Source organism: Plecotus auritus, assembly GCF_963455305.1.
Source record: "Plecotus auritus genome assembly, chromosome: 7".
Classification (NCBI taxonomy): Eukaryota; Metazoa; Chordata; class Mammalia; order Chiroptera; family Vespertilionidae; genus Plecotus; species Plecotus auritus.
In genome coordinates, this window is record NC_137774.1 from 27,637,186 (window position 1) to 27,659,792 (window position 22,607).

General features: G+C 44.8%; 1 protein-coding gene across 1 annotated transcript in view; it reads right to left on the reverse strand.

The window, feature by feature from the left end:
• ANKFN1 (ankyrin repeat and fibronectin type III domain containing 1) overlaps window positions 1–21,103 on the reverse strand; it is a 370,109-nt gene extending 349,006 nt beyond the window's left edge. Inside the window, exon 1 of the mRNA XM_080680192.1 lies at window positions 20,842–21,103. The gene's annotated coding sequence lies outside the window, so the exon portion shown is untranslated. The remainder of the gene's footprint in view (window positions 1–20,841) is intronic.
• Between the last annotated feature and the right edge of the window lie 1,504 nt (window positions 21,104–22,607).

Below are 22,607 nucleotides of genomic sequence, written 5' to 3' on the forward strand. Positions count from 1 at the left end.
TCCTATTTACCATCGTACCAAAAAAATTAAGATACCTAGGAATAAACTTAACTAAGGAGGTAAAAGACCTATACACGGAAAACTACAGGACACTGAAAAAAGAGATAGAGGAAGATGTAAACAGATGGAAGAACATACCATGTTCATGGACTGGGAGAATCAACATCATTAAAATGTCCATACTACCCAAAGCAATCTATAGATTCAATGCACTCCCCATTAAAATACCAACGGCATATTTCACAGACCTAGAAAGAACTCTCCAAAAATTCATCTGGAATAAAAAAAGACCTCAAATAGCCACAGCAATCCTGAGAAAGAAGAACAAAGTAGGTGGGATCTCAATACCAGATTTCAAGCTGTATTACAAAGCCACTGTTCTCAAAACTGCCTGGTACTGGCACAAGAACAGACATATAGATCAATGGAATAGAATAGAGAACCCAGAAATCGACCCAAATCACTACGCTCAATTAATATTTGACAAAGGAGGCATGAACATACAATGGAGTCAAGACAGTCTCTTCAAGAAATGGTGTTGGGAAAACTGGACAGATACATGCAAAAAAATGAAACTAGACCACCAACTTACACCATACACAAAAATATACTCAAAATGGATCAAGGACTTAAACATACGATGAGAAACCATAAAAATACTAGAGGAATCCACAGGCAGAAAAATCTCTGACATATGCTGAAGCAATTTCTTCACTGATACTGCTACTAGGGCAATGAAAACTAAAGAGAAAATAAACAAATGGGACTACATCAAAATAAAAAGCTTTTGCACAGCAAAGGAGACCATCAATAAAACAACAAGAAAGCCCACTGCATGGGAGAACATATTTGCCAATGATATCAATGATAAGGGTTTAATCTCCAACATTTACAGGGAACTCATGCAGCTTAACAAAAAGAAGATAAACAACCCAATCAAAAAATGGGCAACTGATCTAAATAGATACTTTTTGAAAGAAGACAGAAGGAAGGCCAAGAGACATGAAAACCTGCTCAAAGTCACTAATCATCAGAGAGATGCAAATCAAAACAACAATGCGGTACCATTTCACACCTGTCAGAATGGCTATTATCAACAAATCAACAAATGACAAGTGCTGGTGAGGATGTGGAGAAAAAGGAACCCTCGTGCACTGCTGGTGGGAATGCAGACTGGTGCAGCCACTGTGGAGAACAGTATGGAGTTTCCTCAAAAAACTAAAAATGGAGCTCCCATTTGACCCAGTGATTCCACTTCTAGGAATATGTCCCAAGTAACTAGAAACACAAATCAGAAAGGATATATGCACCCCTATGTTCGTAGCAGCACAGTTCACCATAGCTAAGATTTGGAAACAGCCTAAGTGCCCATCAGCAGATGAGTGGGTTAAAAAACTGGTACATCTACACAATGGAATACTACGCTGCGGTAAAAAAGAAGGAGTTCTTACCATTTGCAACAACATGGATAGAGATGGAGAGCATTATGCTAAGTGAAATAAGCCAGGCAGAGAAAGATAAATATCACATGATCTCACTCATTTGTTGAATATAATGAACAACATAAACTGATGAACAAAAATAGATCCAGAGACAGAGAAACATCAATCAGAACGTCAAATCTCAGGGAAAGTAGGGGAGGATGAGGGCCAGGGGGAGAGATCAACCAAAGGATTTATATGCATGCATGTAAGCCTAATCAATGGATACAGACAACAGGGGCGTGGGGGCATGAATGGGAGATGGGGGGTAATGGGGGAATAAGAACACATATGTAATACCTTAATCAATACAGAAATTTTAAAAAAAAGAAAGAAAACCCAGGCACAATGAAAAGAGATTTTATTTTTCAGGTGAGAAACCTTGCTCCTTTCTGGACACAAATATGCAGTCAGATTCTAGGGTCCTAGTTTTATTCTATGTCGGCTATAGAATCACAGCAACACTTCTTAATGTTATGTTTTCAGGGCTTTATATTGGTCTTTTGGAAATTCATATATGTAATACATGTTTATTAAACAAAATTCACATGAAGTAGGATTACATATTAAATGAAAGTTCCTTCTCCCCTCTCCCATCTTTGTTTCATCTTCCAGCTCCCTGAGGAATAGATAGAGGTGGGGATTAGCCTGCGCAGTGGTGACTGGGAAGTGCCCTTGCTCACCAGAGCTGTGGAGCAAAGGAAGCAGGTCTGGGCAGAGGGAGAGGTTCAACTGTGATGCAGGTTCCCTAAAGGCTATAGCTGATGCATAGGGGAACTTGGACGCTGAGATAGATTGTCAGCATTGTCCTAAAAGGAGGCAAGGGCCTTTGCACGCCACCCCTTCCACCACTCACTAGGTGTGAGTTGCCCCTCAACCCCTGCAGAAGAGGGTGCAAAGTTGTAGGAGGCAGCTCCATTCGGCTCAGGGCAACTCCTGGGGAGGGGAGGCACTGAGCTATGAGCCATCAGCAGCTAACACTTTGAGCATGCGGGGAATATGTGCCTTGTTTTTCTTTCTTTTTTTAAAAAAATATTTTTATTGATTTCAGAGAAGAAGGGAGAGGGAGAGATAGAAACATCAATGATGAGAGAGAATCACTGATGGGCTGCTTTCTGCACGCCCCCTACTGGGGATCAAACCCACAACCAGGTATGTGCCCTGACCAGGAATCCAACCGTGACCTCCTGGTTCACAGGTCGACACTCAACCACTAAACCACACCAGCTGGATTGTGCTTTGTTTTTTTAAGGGAGAATCGGGTGGCACACTACCACAATGCACTGCATTATCTCTCCAAAGCCCATGCACTTTCTATGTCTCTATGAATACAAAAAACACACATGCATGCACGCACACATGCACACACGAGGAGCAGTATAGCATCAGAGTTAAGGACATGAATTTTGGAGCCAACCTTAGAAATTTAGCTAGTCTCTCTGGGCCTCAGTTGCCCCCTTGTTCAAGTGGGGGATGCTGACACCAGTCCTCACCATTGAGGATTAAGTGGGTGAATGAATGTAAAGTTCTGGGAATGAAGCTTGGCCCATAAGAAGACTTAGCTATTTGTGTCCTCAACAATTACCTTGGACATGATTCTCTGTTAGTCGCACAGATGTATTTCATTCCTTTTAGGATCTGAAAAGTACTCTTGAATATTGAATACTGTGGATTTGCCAATTTCTTTAACAATGCCCTTCTATTGGGCATTTGAGTGGTCTCTGATTTCTCACAATTACAAGTCCTGTAGCAATGAACATCCCTGTACCCTTATCTTTGTAAACTTGGAAGGCTGCCTGTAAAAGAGACTCCTGAAAGTGGAACCATTTATTAAAGGATAAGCGTATCCAAATTTTGACAGACACTGCTCATTGGCCTCTGAAAAGACTGTGTCATTCTAACCTGGACCTCAGCATCATGAGATGCGAGTGTCTTTCTCCCCCTTCTCAGCCTCTCCACCCACCACACACCAACACTGGGAATTAAAAACCATTTATATGCTTGCCAGGCTAATGGGTGAAATAATGGATTTCCTTGCTTTAATTTGCATTCAACCAATCCTTGAGAAATGAAGCTTATTTTGTTTTTTAGCCATGCATGTACAGATGCTCCTTGATTTATGATGTGGTTCGTACTGGTAAACATATTATAAACTGAAAAAGTTAAGTAAAAAATGCTTGTAATACACCCAACCTACCAAACCTCACAGCTCAGCCTAGCCTACCTTAAATGTGCTCAGAACACTCACATTAACCTACAATTGGGCAAAATCAACTAACACAAAGCTGATTTTATTTTTAAGAAGTATTGAATAGCTCATGTAACTTATGGGTATTGCTTTCCTACCACTGTAAAGTCAAAAAAGTCCTAAGGCAAATCGTGGTAGGTTGGGGGCTGTCTGTACCTGCATTTGTGACTTGCCTTAGTGTTCTTTTCCTCTGGATTCTCTTTGACAACATGTTTTTTAACTTATATATTCACTTTGAACAGCTTGTTCACTTGTCTGCATCTTTTGAGGTGCCTCTCAGTACATTTCCATGTACTCAAATCTGCCAGTCCTCTTGCCACACCTAAGTTCAGAGTTCTGTGTCTGTAGGAGGTGTAAAATAACAGCTACCACAAGGTCAGGTTCAGATGCAGGGCCCACATTCTCCTCAGAACAGCTAGTTCTTTATCAGCCCCGAACTCTCCATCTGCCTGCAGCAGGCAACTTCTTTTTGTGTCAGCCCTGCTTTCCTTTTTGTAGTCCACTCCTGATTATTAAAATCAAAGACAATATCTAGTCTCCAATCTTATCCTTCACAGCCCCTTTAGCATAGATCTTTTCCCTGCTCTTCTTTCTGATTCCACTTCTTCTTTTCAATTCTTTTGACTAAGCCAAAGTTTGGGGGATAACTGGGGTAGAGGTCAGCCTCCAGGAGGGACAGTTTCTTGTGCCATCATCTAACTGTGGTTACTTCTCTGCTGGCTCCTACTGCTGGTGTCATCCTGCTAGGTCCTGGCACTAATGATAATGGCTATGTTGCTTGTGTGTTGCTGGGGCCAGGACAGTGAGGAGGCTTTAAGGAAGTGCTCAGATTTTCAAACTGGTACAGTGAACTGAGACTGGCTGATGCTGGTGTGGAGGCACTCCAGGAGTGCATGGCTGTCACACAGCATCAGTCTCTGGTGCCCTCTGGCGTGGAGGACCTCCCCAGTAGCAGGCACATCTCCTTTTGGCCCCTGCTAGGGGAGTACACATCACTCCTTATAGGAAACCTTGTGACTCCTGTCCCTCATATAAATGTCAAGCTTCATTAGCAAGGATCATAAGAGTGAGCTGGCCCTCTTCTGTGACCCCCTAAGAGTCACAAGGAACTTGAACAGAGGTTTGGTCACTATAAAACACAGTCCCATCAGGTTCTGCTAGTGTGCTGTCCAAAGCAAGGGCCATTTGCTGTGTGTCCTCTGAGGGAGATGTGGATGGGGGAGAATTAACACTCACCAACTGTGCTTTACTCAAGAAAATGACTCTTCCTCCTTCTCCTGCACAGGTATGGGGACCTGGGGAGGGTGCTGCCCCATACAGTTCTGCAGAAACAACTGCTTTGCAAACTTTGTAGAGGGACGCACACTCTACATTCCAAAGATCTGCCTCGGCTCCCTTCGCCTGTTAGCTCAACAATACCTGTGCAGGGTATCTATGATTCTGTGACTCAGCAAGAGAAGACGGATGGCGAGAATAATAATAAAAGATGGTAGTTATTAATAGCAGCTGTCGAACAGTTTCTGGATTTCAGCTTTCAGTATGACAGAGTAAGTGCCTGGCAGATCAATCTTTGCAACAACATCCATAAACTTTGGACAGAATATAAAAAGGGCAAAATATACCCAAAGGCTCAGTGTTTGCAAAGTGTCTGGCAGGCGGCTAATGGATGAGTCATAACCTGTATCTCCTGGAACCTGAGGAAACACCACCAAGAGGCTGCCAAACGTAGTAAATGCTCCACGGTGGGAGAAAAAGCACATCTATCATTATCAGTGCATTTAGGCTCCAGATCCCTAGGAGAAAGGGACAGGTGTGAACTGAGAGGGAGATCAGCATTCAAGTTGGTTGTTAAGGTTGCCAGTGAGTTAGGCAGAGAAGGGGAGGAAACACTTGTTAAGAAGTTACACAAAATAAGCCAAATATGTAAACAGTCTGAGGAATGCCAGGAAGGTAAGAAAATCAAATACAGTCACATGACAGAGCTAGAATCAAGACAAGGGCAGGGCTAACTATGAGGAAGCAGGCTAGGGTCACGGGTTTGAGAGGTTTGAAAGACAGGTTGGGGTCAGGGTCACAGGTTCCAGGTCCACAGGTTACCCTGTGATGATGTGGTACATTTTGCCTTTTCATGAAGAGTCTTCTAGCCCATGCAATCCCAGGTTCTTTACTTCTTTATCCTTTCAAGGGGAAAGCACTGAAGAGACTGATTCAAGAGTTGCTATTAGCTTCTATGAGTAAAATAGAAAGATCCAATGGTTGGCCAATAGAACGGGGATGCCTTGGTCCAATTCAGCACCAAGGCCAGCACAAGGCAAAGTTTCACCTCTCCCCAATATGATCTACCCATGTCAAACAATGAAGACATTGATATAATCAATGGTCTGCGTGGATGAATCTCCTTGTCTGGCTACTTTTAATTAGTGTTAGATCAATGTTTTATTTCCATCTTGATAAACAGAGAGATGCCACATGAATACAGGATCTTAGCAGAGATCGTTTTGTCTCCATTGTCTGTGCCATTATCACCTTAGAGGTACCCCAGAAATCAAATCTCTCACTTGGGATGAAATTCTTATTCATGTAATGACAGGTTTGTGACAAACTGAAGATAAATGCTATCTGATGATGTTTACTTAACAGGATTTTTTTTCTTGTCTCCCTGCTTTCCCACACCAAATTAATCTATCTGTTGTAATTGAGTAGGAATATGACTGTGATACATGGCCTTGGCTCAAAATTGCCCAAGGTATCCTCATTGTTATAAGACTGAGGAGAAAATTCTACATCAGATTAACTCTCACTAGACTCAAACCATAGAGATGGCTTTTACAAACCAAGGGGACCTCATAGTCCCCTTGCATAGCCCCTTTTAAATAAGCAAGACTCCAGGTACCAAAGGCTGCCAGACATTCCACTTCCCAGCAGTATGTGCCGACTATCTGGAGCTGCCCACCCCAGTGTGCCTCATGCTTTGGTCTCTAAGGCCCATTTATCTCACCTTCCGAATTTGACCTGTCTTCCATTTGACTCCCTTGCTTTCAGAATGGGCACTTTATGCTGCTCCTCTAGCTCGATCCCTTGCTGCCTCTTTGACTGTGATTGCTCCTCACCACTATGACCCTCCTGGGTTTGATGATGCCAATTGAAAATTCTCATCTTGCCCAGTCTAACCCAGCTCCTAGGGTCTTTCTATGGACCACAGGCCCTCAAGGCCACGTTGTCTCCACAATGGGAGTGGTGGGACCTGGAGAGACTGATCTTTCAAAGCACCCCTGTGAAGCTGTACTTCTTTCCTTTGAGCGGTAACTGAGGAACTGCAATAGAAGAGGGGTAGGGATGTCTTTGAATTCCTTCATCTGAGTCCTTGCACATTTAGGCAGAGATTGTTCTTTGGGGAATGGTGACTCTCCAGCCATAGGAAGGATGGGACGGTGTAATATGTTGCAGACATACTCCTTTCTGAAGAAGGAGGCACAAGAAGGCTCTGCCTTATTATTACAATGCATGGTGAAGAAGGAAGAAGTCCATGCCATGCCCTGAGCATTATTTTCCAGGCCTCCAGGGTTGGCATTTTGGTTTCATTATCAGCATTCAGCTGGCTTTGTGAAGAAGAATGTATTTGGAGCAAGACCAACCTGAGTTTCAAGTTTACCCTGCTCCTGAGATTTTAGGACTCAGCTTCCTCATGTATAAAGGGAACATACTGACCATTTATCTCAGCTTCCAAGTTTGTGTGTGTGCACACACATACATACATGTATATGACACACACATATGTGTGTATGCATATGAACATGTGTGTACATGTGCACCTGCCTGAATATTATTATTACATTGTGCCAAGTACTGTTCCAATCAGATTATAAATGTTACTTCATTTAGCCTTTATAACAATACTAAAGGCAGGCACCATTGTTACCATCCCATTCAGACGGAAAACTGAAGCGCAAGGAAATCAGGATGCTTTGGAAGGAAGCACAGCTAGTAAGCCACGATGTCAGGATCCAAATGTGCAATGAGGCTCAGACTTGGTGCTCTTAACCACTGTCCTCTGCTGTCCCGCATGGTCCCCCCAGACACACACCCTAGTTGATACTCAGCAAATGAAGGAAATTGTAACAATAACAGCAATTATCTCCTCACCACACAAGGCAATTCCACAATGCATTGTCAATTTATTAATTCAACTAGCAAATTATGTAAATGTGCTGAGCAGTTGCAGAATGCAAATGTGCTTACAAAATGTGAAAAATAAATTAAAGCCGTTATCTCTCCATGCACTGCTGTACTCTCTCTCCCCCTTGCAGCCGCAGCACCTGGTGTCCTGTGGGCATTCAGTGAATGCTTATTAATTTGTGTCTCGCACTGTCTGGTTGTAGAACATAATGATATAAATATTACCATTAATAGTACAATTGTCACAAACGAGAATTCCATGTTAAAGAAAAAGTGCTATTGGAACAGGCATATACAAAGGTCCAGACTGCATGCCCCTTCTAAAGTCAGGTAAGTTCCAAATTCTGCGCTGACATAGGGCAGGCAGAGCTGTTCTGTCCTAGCATGGCCCGAGGGGGTTGTTTTCTGTCTTGGGAACCAGCATTTTCTGTAAAATTTGCCAAGATATTTCTGCCTCTCATTCTTGTTGGCAAGTTGGCCCGATTCTGAAATTTGGCAAGGGCATGGCAAGCCACCACTTCCCCACACCTGCCATGGACGCTTGGTACAGTCTGCTTCAGGATCTGGGTTAACCTTTGTTAGAGAAAGCTTGCAGAACTAGGACCAATATAATCACTAATGTGCAGTGTACCAGGCCGCAGTGTTCCGGCTCCCCATCCCCTTTCATGTGAAATTCACTGCCTGGACTAAGTGGCCCTCTGACAAAGCCATCTCTTTGATCAGGTTTGGCTTCCTGACATCTGTACTCACAAATGAATGTTTATCCCAATTAAGTCATGCACATCGCTTCTTCCTATCCTCTGACGGCAAAGTGTGCCCTCATCTCAAGCCACCCCCACCTGCCCCCATTGATCTATGTCAGGCATAATATTTTTCCATTTGGAAGAACTCAGCTCGGCAGCTTGGGGGCTGAAGCATGTGTAGTTTAGGACACTTTGGAGAGAAAGGGTGAGGATTTGAAGATGTGGTGGCATCTGCTAGCATCCTCCAGTGTGAGCAGGAAAACTACCCTTTTTGAGCACCTGCAATTGCTAGTGTGTAAAGTACTCCACGTGAGTTATTTCATTTTACCTTCATAGTAATCTGATAAGTATCATTGGCTTTGTACAGAGGAGGAAAACGAAGAATGTGAAGCTCATGGGCTACGTGACCAGCCCAAACTGAAAGGGTGGGTGTTCCTTTTGTTCCATGTCCTCCACCTCGTGGAGTCAGGTTCCCGCCCTAGAACCTCTCCAAGAGCCCAACCCACACTTTTGAATTAGCCAATAGAAATGCAAGAGGAAAGTAAGCCGTGCCCTTCCCCCATGTGCAACCTGACCCCGACCAATCAGCGGAGGCCACACTACCTCACCCCTCCTACCTCTCCCAGGCCCCCTATAAATCAGCGCGTTTGGGGTCTGGGGCTCTCTCTCTCTCTCCACCTCGCCGCTGCGCCGGTGTGTGTGTGGGGGGGGGACTGGGCTCGAGCTAGTTCGATTAAAGGCTCTTTGCTTTTGCATCGGACTCGGCTCCCTCGTGGTCTTTGGGAATCACGAAATCTGGGCATAACAGAACCAGGTGCCCGGTGACTCCAGTTTTATTCCCCCAACACCTTGGATGACCAGTATCTTTTTCTCATACACTAGAAATAGTACTGAGGTTTGAGCTCTGGGTCAGTTCCCTGATACTTTTATTGTCTTTGATAAGTTGCATATCCTTTCTGATCATGTGCAAATCAAGATCTCCCAGCAACGCCCGGCTGAAGTGGATCAGTGGTTGAGCATCGACTAATGAACATGTGCCCAGGTTGCAGGTTTGATCCAGGAGGCAGCCAATCAATGATTCTCTCTCATCATTGATGTTTCTATCTCTCTCTCCCTCTCCCTTCCTCTCTAAAATCAATAAAAATAGATTTTTTAAAAAAAAATCTCCCAGCATGTGCATAGGATAATGTGCTGCCCTAATGTGGTGGGTTATTGACGTGCGCATAAACAGCCTTTGTTCTTCTGTGGCCTTCTCTGGGCCCCTCCCTGACCTTTTCTGACTCCAAAAGCAACACTTGGGTCTGCTTTGCCAATAACAGCCTTGTTTTCATTATTTTGGGATAATTCGGTCCTGACGTTGGAATAGAAATAACCATTGAACGTGCTGTCATGGGAATTTCAAAGATTCCATTTTTCTTGGGGAAAGAAGAAATGGGAGCCAACAGAACAGCAATTAAACCCATAGTTTAAAAACAACTGCTACTAAGGCACAGATGATATCATGCAATCGTTGGAATTTCTCCTGTTTTCTCAGGCTCGCAGAGCAGGCAGGGCAGCCCTCTGAAATCTCACGCCAGCCAGCTGTCAGCCTGTTCCGGGGGTTGCCACTCCCTTGCATCTCTTTGGCAAAGTCCACTTTCCCACCACCCAAGTCTGTTGTGCTTAACTCCTAGCATAACCAGGAAACCATGAGGGGGCCTGGTGCTGCTTCAGCCATCCAGGGTTCCTGTGGTGTCAAAGGGGTCTTGCTCCCTGTGGCAGTTTCCTGGCATGGAGACTCACTGGTCACACAATAGGAACCATTAATTGAATAGTCTATGACCCAATGGATTATCCATCTAGCTCTTCCAATACCAGGTGGGTTGATACACCCTATAGGGGACAAAAGAAATTTATAGCCTACCTAATCCACATGTCATGTGCTTAAAAAAAATCCCAGTGTCCTTTATCCAGAAAGGAGGCTAACCAGGGGCATCAGACTGGGGCTAAATCACTGCTAGTAGCTGGCCATGGAGGCACAACATCTAATCTTATGACGAGTATGCCCATCTTGAACAAGAGATTTCCTGGGGTCTAAAGTCCCACTACCATACCAGGAAGAAAGTTGACATTTTCCTGAAAAGGTAATCAAAGAATTGCCGTCTGACACAAACAACTCCATCCCTAGGTACATACCTCCAAATGAAAACAAGTAGTTAAACAAAACATTGTACACAAATGTTCAAATACACAATAGTGAAAACAACAGTTACCCACCAGTGGATGGATGGACATACAAATTGTGGTATACTCACACAATGGAATATCATTCAGCCATAAAAAGAAATGAAGTACTGATTTGTGTTACGCTGTGGACAGATTTTTAATACATTATGCTAAGTGAAAGAAGCCAGACACAAAAGGCCACAAATTGTATGATTTCGTTTACATAAAATACCCAGAATAGGTAAATCCACAGAAACAGACAGCAGATGGGTGGGCATCAGAGGTGGAGGGAGGAGGGAATGCGAAGTAACCGCTTAATTGGTAAGGAACTTTATATTGGAGTAATGAAAATGTTTTGAAGCTAGATATATGTGGTAGTTGTACAACATTATAAATGTACTGAATGCCTCCGAATTATTCAGCTTAAAATAGTTACTTTTATGGTCTGTGAATGTTAAAAAAAAGCCTACAATTTCCTATGAAATGCATTAAAAATATTAAACAATAGAGGCGGATTGTTGAATGGACAGATATAAACATGTGATAAAGCATGAAGAATAAAGTGTTAATTACAAAATCCAGATGGTAGGTAGATGGGTGTTCACTGCTAAATTCAATTTTCCATTGGGTTTCACAATTTTTATAATGAAATAATAGAAAAGTAATACAGTGTGGTACTTGTCATCTCATCAGGGAGTTGGAAAACAGGTACCCAAATGCTAGTCTCCAACATGGGGCTTCGGGCATGGTCCCGACCAGGACATAGTTGGGAACTTGTCGGGATAAATGAGCTGAGCTTGTCCACTGCACACATTCCTCTCTTCTCCTTCTCACCCGTCTGCAGGTAATGTCAACTTTTCCTGACAATATCTGCCACTTACATCTGCTACAGCCAGAACCTGTACCAGGTGACTTATATGAATTGTCTCCAATCCTGATAACACCTAAAGTTCCTTACAGATGAGAAACCTTCCGTAATAATAAGTAAAACCGGACACAAAAGGGACATGCGTTTTATGTAAGCCCATCGTATAGGAAGTAGAAAAACTGGCAGGCAAATGAATGTATGCTGTTCAGAGGGAACATAATGCTAACTTTGAAGGACAGTTGCTTAAAGGGCTCATGGGGGCACTTCTGGGCTGCGTGCTGGGACCATTTTATTTCTTGATTTAGTGTTGATTCCGTGAGTAAATTCGCATTGAAAATCCACGGAGCTGAACCATGTGCTCCTTTTTGTATGTATAAGATATATCAATAAAAGTTTAATAAAACTAAATCAATGAAACAGTGAAGTAGATTTAATCAGTAAAACCAAAAGCAAGTCTGTTGAAAAGATTAATTTTAAGAGGATGGGATTAAGATGTGCAAATTGCCAGTTATAAAAACAGTCACAGGGATGTAAAGTACAGCATAGGGAAAATAGGCAAAATTGTTGTAATAACTGTGTTTGGTGTCAGATGGGTGCTGGATTTACTGGGGTGATCACTTCATAAGTTATATAAATATCTAATCAGCATGTTGTACACCTGAAACTAATATAATAGTGTGTCTCAACAGTAATTGAGACCTTTTTTAAATTGGAGAAAGAACACATTCTAGTTAAACTATTTATAAAGGACTTAGGAATAAGAAAAGACGTAACTGCCCATGTAGAGAGAGGTGCAATTTTACAGCAGACTCCTGTACACAGACATATCCCAGTCAGGAATTCCAAGGCCTGAAACCCTTAAAGGAATGAATGCTTTCCTAAGAGAACAATGACACTAAGAGTGTAGGAGAGCAGCAGCCTATCAGAGACGCTGCTGCTGTCCGGAGCCCAAACAATAGCTGAATTCATAACCCCTCTTCTCTCCTGAGCCTCTGGAGGGGCCACAGCCTCACATACTGCCTAACCAATTAGTGAATGGCTAGGAGCCTCTGTGAATTGCAGGCCCCTTGTCCTGCAAAAACTATAAAACCTGCCACAGAAAGAAGGTGGTCAGAGTCACAGTGATCAGAGTCTAAACCCCTTTCTTGTGAAACTGCAGAGCACTGGGCTAAGACCTTGCCTTCCGGAGCTGAGACTGGAGTTATGTAACCCCAAAGGAAGGATTCTCCCCAGGGCCTTCGGAGGCAGCAAGGCCCCACCAGCACCTGCATGTCAGGATTCTGGGCTCCAGAAAATGGAGAGAATCAATTTCTGTTGTTCCAAGCCACCCAGGGTGTGGTAATTGATTACCGGCAGCCACAGGAAACTAACACAACCTCCACACTCCAGGTTAAAAACAGACCCCAGTAGAGTGAACAAACCCAAGATCCCCCCACATGCTTCAGAGATGTGTCCTCACTCACTACCTAATAAAACCTCGTCCCTGGAACAATCATGGCTGTCAACCTCGGCCTCAATGTCCAGTCTCCCTTGGCCTTCTGCTGTCCATTGCCCCGGCTGATAGAAACCTCTCTCTCTCTCTCCCTCCCTCTCTCCTTCTGCTGCCCAATTTCATTCAAGCAACTGCTTGTTTTCTCCTGGGGACCTACACAAACACTGATTTTCATGGTTGGTCTAACTGCTGATGCCCACCACTTAAGTTCAAGTCCCTCAGTCCCTCAGAACTTAATGTGCCACCAATTACCGCATAATGAGTCACTGAGAATCATTTATTCCAAACATTTTAGCTCCCTAGCTGGGATTCAAAGAAGGGGATATTAATTTGAGATATCAGATTCATTGAAAAATTCCAATCTAGAATCACTATAGATCACCCAGTTTCCAAAGTGGGTATTTTGGGGGAAATGTGACAGAGGAACACATTCATTCATTCCATATTTACTTAGCACCTACTTGCTACCAAGTACTTTGCTGGGTGTTAGAAATAGATGAATGAATGAAAGAAAAGAGCTCATTGTCTCCTGTGTAGTTGGGGAAAAGCCATTTAGTTGAAGAATTTGAGTACAACATGGTAAGCATCCTCTTGTGGTATAAACAGGGCTGCTTAGGCATCTCAGGGAGGGAGGGGGTGTTTCTGGAGGTGGGGTAGGGCTTGTGCATGACAGTCTCATTTGTTCTTCTAGATGAAGCCTCCTCCTTTCCCCACCTGCTCTGTGCTCTTGGAGGTGACCTCTATGCACAGCATCCTCTGGGGTGCATGCCTCTGGCTTCCAGGTGGTTTCAACCAATGAGAGGACCTCAGAGGCTGGGGGAGAGTTCCCTCCTGTCGCCCCACAGGTTGGCAGCGACTGCCCTGTTTTGGCAGAGGCCAAAACTTCTATCTGGAGGCCCCTCTCCTGAGTCTGAGCATGATCCAGGAACTGCTTCCTCTTTCCTGTCTCCAGCCATGGCTAGCCTTGGGCTGCCTCACCCTCCCATCTTGCTTTCCTTCATCTCACCTGCATCTCTGTAAATAGTCTCACCATGCAGCATCCTTTAACCATCGATGGGAGTGTGCCACCTATTTCCTGCTGGGACGCTGATGGATCCTGGGGATGCTGCCCAGATGGGTGACCTTGGAATTATGTCCTGAAGAATAAGTGAGGTTTTACCAAGTGCCCATTTTTCCCCCTGTTTTATTACTGATCTACCACTAAGAATGTTGCATTCATTAAGGCATAGATTATGTATGCACCACCTTAAAATTCTCCTGTTGTTCAGAAAAATGATTTCAAACTTGGAAATAAGTAAAAGGATAATAGGGTGACCTGTGATCATGCAAAGATAGTTTCTAATAAGCCCATTTAATAGGTAGGGTGGGGTCTCCCAGGCTGAAGTAAGAACATTATCAAGGCTGGGGAAGGCCTGGGAGCCCGCTGCCCATTTGGGGACTAATAAGTGATGCTTCTCTTTTTATGGAGAGGCCTGGGGTGGTGGTGGGAAAGGAGATTGGGATGTTGAAAGGCCTTGGGTTCCATGCTAAGGCTTTTGAATGTTGTCTTCTGAGGGATGGGAAATTCAAAAGACACTGACAACTTTCCATTGTCTTGAGGTTCCAGATACCCAGGTCTTTCTACCAAACTTGTACTTTAGGAATCTGAGGCTGGTGTGGATCTGTGCTCTGAATGTATGCTTTATTGGTTTGGTATTCCTTCTTGCTTGATGGTTAATAAAATTCACTCTCAGACTGTGAGCCAAGAAAAGCTGTTGACTTTTAAAAACATCAAATCACTTCAAAGGCTTTTTCTTCGACTAATGCATTATATTATGGAAAAAGGGAAGATTGCTCTTTTGATATATCACAGTTTCATTCGCTTACAGAAAATTTTACTGAACGTGACAGTCTTTCACAACCTTATAAAAGGAGTGCTGAATCAGAACGAAGATTCTTAGCTCAGGTCTCAGGGAAAGGAGAAAAGGGGGGCTGGGGAAGAGTAGCAGAGGCCTGAATATGGGGGTGAGAAGGAAGAGGCATCAAGGAAGAGAGAAAGGTTCAGAGCAGTACTGCCCAGTAGAAATCTCACATAAACCAGAGACGCAAGGCTCATGTGCAATTTTAAATGTGGAAGCCACACTAAAGAAGTAAAAAGAGGTGCAAGCAACCCACGTGTCCCTTGATGGGTGGATAGACAACGTGGTGCATACACATAATGGAATACTATTCAGGTAAAAAGGAAGGAAATTCTGACACATGCAACAATGTGGATGAACCTTGAGGGTATTATGCTTAATGAAATAAGCCAGTCATGAAAGACACATACTGTATGATTCCACTTGCAGAAGGGTGCTCGCCAGAGAGTGAAGGGAAGAAGGGGTGGGGAACTGTTTCATGGTAGAGAGTAGGTTTTGCAAGATGAAAGGAATTTTAGCGATTGGTTGCACAATATGAATGCACTTAACACTACTGAACTGCACACTTACAATTGGCTAAGATGGAAAGTTCCATGTTATGTTTATTTTACTACAATTTTTTTAAAGTAAAAAGAAATAGGTAAAATTAATTTTAGAAATATATTTCAAGCATTATCATTTCAATGTGTCAATTAATAGAAATTTATTGAGATAGTCTACATTTTTTAAATACTAAGCTGTTGAGAACTGGTGTGTATTTTTACACTGTGGCACACCTTAGTTTAAACTAGCTACATTTTCTTTTTGAAAAATATATATTTTTATTGATTTCAGGGAGGAAAGGATAGAAACATTAATAAGACAGAATCATTGATGGGCTGCCTCCTGCACGCCCCCTACTGGGGATGGAGCCTGTAACCTGGGCATGTGCCCCGACCAGAAATTGAACAGTGATCTCCTGGTTCATGGGTCGAAGCTCAACCACTGAGTCATGCCGGCTGGGCTGAACTAGTGCTCAGCAGCCACATGTGGCTAATGGCCACCATGTTGAACAGTGCAGGTCTAGGACACTGAACCAGGAGGGGGCTCGGCTGGGAATATTGTCTTTTCCTTACAAGTGCACCAATGACTGGCCCCATGGCGATATTTTCTTCATGACCTTCTACCTTTGAGGCAGGACCAGACATGACTGAGATCTAACTTTTCTGTGCAGCATCCTGGGAGGGGGATTCTAAAAGCCACCCCAGAACCCTAAGCTACAAGAGACCAGAAGAGACCATGGAGCCCACCTCCACTTTCCCGGGGAAGTCCTTTGCTGTGATTGCTTGGCCCTCCATCCAGTGCTCACTTGCTGGTACATCAGTGAGGTGCGGCCAGAGATAACGGACGTCAGTCAGACTCCCTTGCTCTGTGACCTCGGACAGGTGTATAACATCGCAGAGCCCGGGTTTCTTCCTTGGTAAAGTAGAGATAAGGATGGTGGCCTCTTATAAGGCCATTGTGAGAAATAACTCAAAATGCACACACAGAGTTTCAATCAAAAGTGACTGGTGCGTGGTGAACAATTAGTCATTTTGTTATAAAAATCATCATCATCATCATTATCATCATTACTCTGGTGCATTCTAGCTGTACAGCAGTGTTTGAACGTTGGTTTAGACTTTCAATCATTCCCGAGCCAATGATAAATGAGTTGATGGTGCCGTGATTAAGAACACAGACTCAGAGTTAAACTGTTTGGGCTCAAATTGTCGTCCTGACACTTTCAAGTGGCATGAGACTCTTTTCTCAATGCCTCTGCCTCCGTGTCCCCCTGGCCCCAATCACAAGGCTCTGTCTACCCTGCAGCATTACCTCCTCGTGTCTCAATTTTCAAATCTGTGAAATGGGAATAATAATACTCAACACTGTATAAAATTGTTGTGAGGATTAGATGCACTTGTGTGGATGGAAGACTTAAAACGTCCTGGCACTTGGCAAACCTTTGGTAAGTGGAAGCTGTTATTAATGCGGATGTGCAATAAATAAAGCAGAAACTCTACTTGCTCTCCCAGAGGATAATCTTGCAGAAAAGCTAGACCTTAAAGCAATAATACAGTAAAGATCATCCTGGCCAGTTGCTCAGTGGTTACAGTGTCGGCACACAGACCAAAGGGTCCAGGGTTTGATTCCCCATCAAGGGCAAGTACCTCGGTTGCGGGTTCCCCAGCGTTGGTTGGGGTGTACGCAGGAGGCAACAAACTGATGTGTCTTTCTCACATCGATGTTTCTCTCTCTCTCTCTCTCTCTCTCTCTCTCTCTCTCTCTCTCTCTCTCTCTCTTTCTCTCTCTCTCTCTTCCTCTCCCTCCACCCTCCCTTCACTCTCTGTAGAAATCAATGGAAAAAAAATCCTCCGTTGAGTATTTAAAAAATTAATAATACAGTAAAGATTGAGGGGTGTTATCATATGAGAAGTCTTTACTAAAATCTTGCTTAAACTCATTGCTACAATCTAAAGCCTCTTGTCTTCTCCTCCGCAGACAAAGGCTCTAGTCGCTGGCCGACAGTGAGCACACTGGTCTGTCCATCCCCAGAAGCAACAAGGCTACCTTTCCTTCTCAGACCATGGCCCCGCCAGGTGCCACTGGCCCACCAGTTTTGAGAAGCAGTGCCTCTGTTAAGCCCTCGCAGGCTGAATGAGTCCATAGCGCCCCTAAAGAACCTCCATTTCTCAGACCTGCTCTCACATGGGCAGGAAAATCTCGATCCCCAGATACTGTCACTTGGCACTGGCGTAGGTCGGGGTGGGCTAGTGCACGCTGGACTTCTGCATGGCACCCCTCTTGGCTTTTGCACAAATGATTACGGAATAAAAAAGAGATTAGCACTGAAGCAATTTATGGTGAGCTACACAGGAGGTCGGAACAGCACCGCTTAATCTCCAAATTGGCCAGATAGCAGAGAAGAGGATATAAAAGAAGAAGTAAATTGTTGGTAAAATTGTCCTTATAGGAGGTAGGGAGGCTAAAAGGCGCTTTTACAGCTCTTGTCTGATAAGAGCTGGCATTCAGCCCTGGCTGCCCTTCGTCATTAAAGCCCGTGCAGTTGGGAGAAGTGCACACAGCATTCCCATTTTTCTCCCAACAACTTGGCTAGTCCTCATCTTCCCAAGGAGCAGCTTCCCCACCACCCCCTACCTGCCAGGCCTCAGCCCTGAAACTGCCCAGGAGTGAGTTTGCCTTGATGCAGGCTCTGTCAGGGGCGGAAGGGCTTGGAGACCATGCTGGGCTGGTTTCCTCTTCCATGGCCCAACTCATCTTTCTGGGAAGCCCTGGCCAGGACAGAGAGCTTTGCGCCCCCCCCCCCCACCTCCGCCCTGCCTTCCCCAGCACCTATGGAGATGCAATGGGGAGGCTGCTGAACTTGGGTTCCTTGTGTGAGGCATTGACACTGGGAGTGAACCCGATAAGTTGCAGAATTGTCCCAGGGAGAATGATATTGCCTGGCTTCATCGGAATCAAAAGCCAGCTTAAAAAAAGGGACTAGTACCTTTTTATAACTCCTAATTTAGAGGGGGGGAGGGGAGATAATCTAATGTGTATAAGGCTCTAGATAAAAATAATATCAAAATAAATGGATATTTATCTACCATATTACTGATGGTTTTGGACACTGGAAATATGTCTCAGAAAACAGTTTGTTAATAGGAAGGAAAAGCCACAAAAATGTTCATATTTTTTAGCCTCCCTAATGTCAATGTTAAAAATTCATTCCCCCTCTGATTTTTTCTTTTTTAAAAGAAAGGGAAGTAAAACCGCCCTATGCAAGACATATTCATAGTGGCATTATAATTATGGAAAAACTAGAAGCAATTTAAATAGCTAACAATCGCTAAACAGATTACAGCATATCCATTTAAGGGATCAATCCATTTAATCCAGCCACACGATTAACCATCTATGTGAAAGCAGGACTGGAAGATAAGGAAGTATTTCTGGAATAATACTGGGGCAAGAAGCAGCATTCAGGACTATATCTAGACTGTGGTGACAACTGTGTCACAAACGGCCTGCGTGGAGAGCAAAGAGGAGAACCAGGGGTGCTAGAAGGGTAAGATTAGGAGACAATCTTTTAAAAACACTTCGTAATATTTCCACAATGCGCGGTTACTAGCAATGAAAACATAAATACTAACAGAGCCTGGACATCAGACCCCGCATCTTGACGCATTTCTTTGGCTTTCCCTGGGTTGCCTAAGTTAGATCCTCCCAACCTGTGTGCCAAGACACCCCACTGGGCAATGGAGGAGTTCCAGACAGTATGATGCCCCCAGTATTGAACCCTTGCCACGGGATTGGCTATTTGAGGCCCCTAGCCATTCCTCCCCAGCTCTGAGCAGCCTCACCTGTCTACCCTGCAGGGCCAGGGCACGAGAAAGGTTGGAAGGCAGGGCCTCAGTGAGAAGATTCCCATGATGCCTGGTTCACATTTCATGTACACCCTCCCCTTCTCCCCCTTGCCATAGCAACTTGGGAGCTAGGGCTCTGACCCTCCAGTATAACAGCGTTCAGTGCTGCATCCCAGCATCGGCTGACGGCTCTCCTCCTAGCCAAATCCCAGTGTGAAGTGTCTCAGACTCCCCCACTCTCATTACACACGGCTGCTCAAAGTCTGCCCAAAGCCAAGTGTCCCTCCCTGGCTGCCCCGCTCCCCCAGAAGGGAACTTGTATGCATTTACTGCAGACATTCGAGCATTTAAACATTCAGCACCAAGCGCTCAGCCATAGCAAAGCTTCTAAAGAGAGAAGCGAGGGTAGGGAAAGCAAACAAGAAACCGACAACCGAGTCTTCTGATAACTAGAATGCAAGCAAGTTTAGGGCCAGGTGGGCTGGCGCTCTGCACACTTTGTAGCATCAGTAACAAAAACCCAGAGATACGAGCTGGCTCCCGATGCGGAGACAACCTGGGGCTGGCTGCACCGGAGCTTTAAAGCAAAACAAATTCTCTCCTGTCCTTTCTCAGCTTCAGTCTATCCAAGGGGTTCCCAGGAAATTCCAGGCTTGCTTAAAAAACACCAAATCAAAACATTGAAAATATTCCCCAAAGTTCAAGATGGCATCAGCCCTGGCATCCCTGAGACACCTGCTTCTCTGCCCCGGGCTGAGAAGATGCATGAGAGCCTGCTCTTCCGGGCCAGGCTGTGCTTATCGAACTCCTGTACCTGAGAGGTTAAACTGCCTTGGATTTGGTGCTATTCGCTACAGACAACGCGAGCTGAGAACCAGAAATGCAAAAGTCCCCCTTGCCCCGCTGTGGCTAGCGGGATGTGAATGCGCCGTAGAAGAGCCGCGGGTGAGCTGGCAAAGGCATGGAGAGCGACACAGCCACAAAAGAAAGTTGGGAAAGAAACCCTCTGGGGAGTCTGTTCACCCTGGACAGCTCTCTCGGGCTGAGGTGTCTTTCTGCCTCACAGCCCACTCTCATGGATGAAGAAGAAGAAGAAGAAGAAAAGAAATATTGCCCACCTGCTGCTCACGTCTATTACCATCAGCGGAGAACGTGCGAGTGCGTGTGGGCACATGCCTGCACCTCTTTTGGAAGAGGAGGGCAGATCCCAAATGTCCTTGTGAAGCATCCCTCCCACTCCAGCCACAAAGCCCCAACCCACACACGCACGCCCACCTCCCCGCTGAGCCCCCTCCCCAGCATTCCTTCCCCAGCGGCAGAGAAATCATCGGTTGCTACTCACATGTGGCAGCTTCAGCCTTCCTTTACCTCTTCCCAGCCTGTGCACGGGCTCCGGTCTCCGAGGCAGCTGCTGCGGCTGCTGCGGCTGCTGCTGCTTTTCCTGTTGCAAGTGAAACAAGCCTTCATCGACAGAGATGGTTTTCCTCTGGGCTGCTTTGTCTGAGATTCCCCAGATGAATGCCGCCTTGTTTATGTCATTATCCGAGTTCGATAGCTCCCCGATCTCAGGCAGAGCTTTGGGGCTGTCCTCTTCCACCGGCTGGGCTTCTGGGGAGAGAAACAACAGACCTGAAACTGACAACTGATCAACTGATCACATGAACACACTCCAGGGGATGGCAACCCAAGACTCCGAGGTGGCACGTTCGCTCGCAACGATACCGTGCACAGCCGTGGGTCGTCTGTCTTCGCCTGGCACTGTGAGCCTGACCAGGTTGAAGAGGCATTAGCTCTGTACTTAACAGCTTCCAGAATGGCTCCAGGTGAAGCCATGTGGGCATTACAAAGTGCGAGATCACAGCAGGATCCTGCCACTCCCAGCCATGGTCCATGTTATTGAACCTTATCAATAAGGGGGACAATAGCATTTGGAGGTTAAAAGTTCAAACTTTCAGTCAGGCCAAAGTTTATATACAGGGAATTGAACTTAATGTTCAAATGTGAGCTCCACCTATTTGCTGTGTGGTTTGGACAAAGTCCTTAACCTCTCTGGTCTCTTTCTTTATCTGCCCATTAGGAATAACAACACTTACCCTACAGGAGAGCTGCAAAAAGTAAGTGAGATGAGACGGTATAAAGAAATCATGAGTACAATGGGTGTCTGTAAGAGAAAGAAAGTTGCTCACTTTGGGGACTTTTCATCTCTTCATGAAGAACCTTGTGATTGTACTAGAAAATATCAGGATCATTCCAATGGCCCATGCCACTCAGCAAAAACAGATTATGATATGACATATCTGGGTAAGCTGGCATTTTCAGGTCTCAATCATGCCACAATGCGGTAATGTCCATTTCTCAGATACAGGAAATAGAGCCACCGGTTCATCAAAGTCACTCGGCAAGAAGACGCTCCCTTAGAATCAGTCTTGTGAGAACAGAGCAGGAATCTACTCTCTTGCATGCTCTTCATTTAGGAGAGTTGCAGTTTCTCATGACTGACAGATTTTTGACCAGGGGATCCTCAATAGAGAAATCTGTATTCATTTCAAAGAGTAAAAGAGGGTGTGTTCGAGGAATGAGAAAATCCAGACTGTGACCACCCGAGTGCTCCTCTGAGACACACTCGAGTCATAGCTTCTCTCTTCCCCACTGAGGTCACTGGTGTCCACGGGCTGGTCATTACTGGCACATCTCCCATTTCTCATTATCCCCAAAGCAGCAGAAGAAAGCTTGAACAAGTGCCGGTTGCTCTTTGGGGGGAATTTCTACCATATTGAAGTCGTTTCAGGGAAGCCAACGTAAAGAAGACTCAGGGTTGGCAAAGGGTTTAGCCCTGTCTCCCATGTTCCACCTTGCCCTGCAAAGGAGTGAGAAGGGATGTATGGTTTTAGGCCCAGAGCATATGCCACTGCCCTCCAGGTGAATCAGGATGAAGAAACAAATGTGGAAAGCCTGGACCAGAGAAGTTACTGATTGAGTCTCCTCCCACGGGTCGGATGACCATTTAAAATATGAAGAGAATATGGGGGAGGCCAATAAATAAAAAACAGTCAATAAAATCCCAAACAGCTTCTTTCTAAGAGCTTAGACAGTCTCAGTAAGATCCCA